Source organism: Galeopterus variegatus, unplaced genomic scaffold (assembly GCF_000696425.1).
Source record: "Galeopterus variegatus unplaced genomic scaffold, G_variegatus-3.0.2 Scaffold5248, whole genome shotgun sequence".
Classification (NCBI taxonomy): Eukaryota; Metazoa; Chordata; class Mammalia; order Dermoptera; family Cynocephalidae; genus Galeopterus; species Galeopterus variegatus.
Window position 1 is genome coordinate 122134 of NW_007731359.1, and position 4766 is coordinate 126899.

The window sequence follows — 4766 nt, forward strand, 5'->3', positions numbered from 1 at the left end:
GCGCGCAAGGGTGCGTCAGGCGCTTCTCTGCGAGCGCAGAACCGCACCCGCGCCGGGCACGCGGAGGACGCCCGCCACGCAGCCCTCGCAGAGGAGGACACCCGGGAACGACAGGGCTGCTCCCCGCAAATCAGAGCCTCTCGGTGCTGTGGTCTTCATCGTACTAGTGACGGTGACAGGAACAGGCGACAGGGCTAGCTCCTGGAGGTGAATGAAAGTTCACACGAACCGAAAAAGGAGCGACCGTCCCCCGCGGCCTCACCTCCCTTTGTGACCGACCCTTGCAGGCGCGGGGGTGACGCGGCGGAACAGCGATCGCGAGTTTCCACGGGACAGTCCGAACGGTCTCCCGGCCCATGTGTGCGCCAGCTCTTTCTTTCTCACTGAAAATTTCCAAGAAATAGAAACTCCAGGAATTCAGTGAGCAGGCAGTTACGCCCCGCCCCGAGCCAGCAACAGTTCATATTTTGCCACGATTGCATTATCCGTATGTGTTTATTTGTGCTAAACCGTTTGAAAGTAAATTACAGACGTGACCACACTTCAGACCTAAATAGGTCGTCGTGATCGTCCAAAACCACACTCCTACCTGATCACGACACTGCTGTCACACTTATGAAACTTGACAATAATTCCGTACAAGCCATCTAAGATTAAGCCCATATTCAAATCTCCTCACTTCTCCCAAGAACGTCTAATATGGAGGTTTTGTTAAGATGTTTGAATCCGTATATCTTTTTAACCAGGATGCAACAAAACCCACCTACAACAATACACCGCAGTGATGTGAGGAATGTCTAAGTGAAGACTTGGCAAGGGCCGGCCCGGTGGCGCACTGGATAGTGCGCCGCTTGGGAAGCGTGGCGGCGCTCCCGTCCGAGGGTTCGGATCCCACGTGCAGGCCGGTTCCCGCTCACTGGCTGAGCGAGGCAGCAAATCAGAGCCTCTCGGTGCTGTGGTCTTCATCGTACTAGTGACGGTGACAGGAACAGGCGACAGGGCTAGCTCCTGGAGGTGAATGAAAGTTCACACGAACCGAAAAAGGAGCGACCGTCCCCCGCGGCCTCACCTCCCTTTGTGACCGACCCTTGCAGGCGCGGGGGTGACGCGGCGGAACAGCGATCGCGAGTTTCCACGGGACAGTCCGAACGGTCTCCCGGCCCATGTGTGCGCCAGCTCTTTCTTTCTCACTGAAAATTTCCAAGAAATAGAAACTCCAGGAATTCAGTGAGCAGGCAGTTACGCCCCGCCCCGAGCCAGCAACAGTTCATATTTTGCCACGATTGCATTATCCGTATGTGTTTATTTGTGCTAAACCGTTTGAAAGTAAATTACAGACGTGACCACACTTCAGACCTAAATATGTCGTCGTGTATCGTCCAAAACCACACTCCTACCTGATCACGACACTGCTGTCACACTTATGAAACTTGACAATAATTCCGTACAAGCCATCTAAGATTAAGCCCATATTCAAATCTCCTCACTTCTCCCAAGAACGTCTAATATGGAGGTTTTGTTAAGATGTTTGATCCAACAAAACCCACCTACTACAATACACCGCAGTGATGTGAGGAATGTCTAAGTGAAGACTTGGCAAGATTCACTCCCTACGTAATCCAGAACTAATTTTCCCATTGGAATAAATGTAGAGAGAAGGTGTTCTTAGCATAAGTCTACAAACCGGTTAGAGAAATCTTGTTTTAATTTTGCTTTGTATTTTCTCAGCATGTCACTGACTATTCTCTACCAATGTGACTGCACAGTGCGTCAAAATAAAATTTTATTAAAAACCAAAATTGTATTCCAGAGTTACCGATTTTCAGGCATCTTTTACAACACAAGCATCAACACCATGCTAGATGAAAACTTGGGTTACATAGTCAAAAAAAAAGACTGACTTTTAACAATGCTGAATATTAAAATAGCGCAAGTCAGCAGATCTTTCACAAAAGTTTCAAAGCACATAGAAAGCATTTATAGGAAACCGACAACTGGTGGAGTTAAATTTTGTGTGCCAGTGAGTAGGGACTCTTATACAGTAGTAACAGACACTGCCCCCAATTTACTGTCACTGACAATGTCTTAAAATATTAAGAGAATTGAATTATTTCAAACTTTGTGTGTGATGTACAACTGGCAAATATTTATTAACATTATTCAAATTTGCAGGATTTATACTCCCATAAAGTGTGACAGTGCTGCACTCGGCAGGCAGCCCTTGCTTTCCACGGTTCTCACGTGTATGAACTTCTGTCTCCACGGTTTAGTAAAATAACAGCAGTCCCCCAACAACATAATTCAAACTTCACTTACCACAGTATGTTAACCATGAGTAATGCATCAGGTACAAACTTGGCCACAGGCTCTCCAGTCTACGCATCACTACCTCAATAGCAGATGCACATCATGATTCGCTCACATCACTTCCTTCAAGGTCTCTTGGGGATTGGTCACCGTAACTCTGTTATTTAATTCACGCAGAGACAGCAAGATGTGTGGTTGTGCGGGCTTCCTGTCTCCCAGTGATAGACTGTTGTGGTTACCGAGAGCTGCAGAACTCTTGGCACAATACACATTTCAACTCTGACAGAGAGACAAATCCTGGCATGGCTTCCAGCGGCATAAGCCTGTGCCCCTCAGATGACTCCACCTCCCGTTAGAATGCCTGCCTGAGAAGGCTCTGTGCTGCCTGGAGGACATACTCCTGATCCTTACTCTGTTCCTTTGAGGTGTGTGTACATATATAGACACACATGTATATATTCATATATATATATGCACACACATATATATATATGCAGAAATGTCTTTCCCAAGGAGAGCCATTCCTTTGAAATATAATCGGCAGGAAGGACAAGGCCCCAGTATCTTCCTTCAGAGCCAGAGGAGGAAGCCGCTGGGCTTTCCTATGAGCTGTCCAGATGGGGGGCAGAAGGGAAGGGGAGGTGGGCTTGAAAGCTGTCAGCAGTCAAAGGATAGGTGTGTGTCAGGTTCTCTGACACATGAACCCACAAGACATGTTACAAAACTTGGGTCCCTGAAAGAAGGAACTGGCCAGCAAAGTTGAAATTGCAGCAAAGAAAGAAAGGTGACATAACACAGGAAGTGACAATCAAATTAAACTGATGGGGGATGTGCTGACACTGCCACCGCTCACCTCTTCAGAGACTCCAGAGCTGCAGCAGGAGGGACTCAGTGAAGGGGCCTCATCCACATGAAGGATGAAAGTAGTTGTGGTGAAAAGGACATCCCAGAGGAAGGGCTGCCATTTTCATATTTTGTTTCCTTCTAAATTAACCGTGTTACTCCTGTATCAGATCTTCTAATAATAGGCTGAGGTCCAAAACCTCAGGAGTGTCCAGCAAATGGCTTATGCACCTGTCAAAACAGTGGTACCAGCTGTCCTTCTCGAATTCAGTTCTTACTGAAATTGGTAGTCACAACTTTTGCCAGTGTTTTTGTAGTTAATTATTGCTGCATGCAAATTACGCATAATTTAGTGGCTTAAAACAACACGTATTTATTACCTCGCACCATTTCTGAGAGTCAGGACCAGCTCGGCTGGGTGGTTGCGGCTCAGAGTCTCTCACGAGGCTGCACTTTGACTCTCAGCCACAAGCGCAGTCATCTCAAGGCTCGATCAGGGCTGTGGATCTGCATCCAGGACAGCTCCCTCACATGGCTCTTCCCAGGCCTCCATTCCTTGCCACGTGGGCCTCTCAACATGGCAACTAGCTTCCCTCAGGGCAAGCAATCTGAGAGAGAGACACAGACACAGAGACAGAGAGGGAGAGATACAGACAGACAGAGACAGAGAGAGAGAGAGAGAGAGGCAGAAGCCACAATGTCTGTCGTAGTCTGGCCCAAAAGTGATGTACCATCACTAATATCCTGTGGATAGAATCGGCAACCTGACACACTGTGGGAAAGGACTATCCAAGGATGTAAACACCAGGGGGTGGGGTCGGCGAGGGGGGCAAATTACCCAGAAGGGAGATGACAGCGGTGGTGTCCTCTGTAGGATACAGCTGGGGCTCCGTGTGTGTGAGGGGCTTCGCACCCAACCGTACTACTTTTCTTTCCTGTATGTTTTCCTGAGTTTTTCTTTCATTCATACACTCTCTTCCCTTCTATTCTGATTTTGCTCTTTATCGTTGAAAAAATGGTTCAGACACGTTTTTACAGTTGAGAGGATTTTAAATGAGTTCGAGTTCCAGGTTTGGTAGGTTTTGCTAATTTTTGTCGCACTCCCAGTGGGAGGGAGGCAGGCTTTGTGAGAGATCAAACGGCGGGAACTCTGTTTTTAAACACAGCAGGGGGAAAGGGTGAGGGTGCCCGTATGTCAACACCAGCATAAGGCACACGGGAGGATGGAGGGAGGGATTCTTTGTCCCAGTCATAGGATGGCAGGTCACATGCACCCTGCCCTCTGCTCTTAGAGGTCGTCAGGGGACCACACATTTTGGCTGGACGCATCAATGTAAACATGGATATTACCACCTAATGCAGCACAAAAGCCCATGATTTACATTATGTGAGACTCTAAGGTCCTCTCTTTTCTGGTACATATTTAAGCAAGTGTTTTAAACGGGAGGTTATGCCCCTAGTCATCTATACAATGTAGTGTCTGCATATTTCAGACACTACCCAGATGCCTAGCCCTGAATACGACGGGAGAAGATCAAATTCAGAAACAGAAGTCCAGGTAGGAGGCCACGGCAATGACTCATGTACGAAATGGTGGTGGTGGTTGGGGTCATGTT

General features: G+C 47.8%; 1 protein-coding gene across 1 annotated transcript in view; it reads right to left on the reverse strand.

Moving 5' to 3' along the window:
- The window catches only part of ZNF33B (zinc finger protein 33B), a 27642-nt gene extending 24034 nt beyond the window's left edge, over positions 1–3608 (reverse strand). The window contains exon 1 of the mRNA XM_008589144.1: positions 3531–3608. The gene's annotated coding sequence lies outside the window, so the exon portion shown is untranslated. The remainder of the gene's footprint in view (positions 1–3530) is intronic.
- Between the last annotated feature and the right edge of the window lie 1158 nt (positions 3609–4766).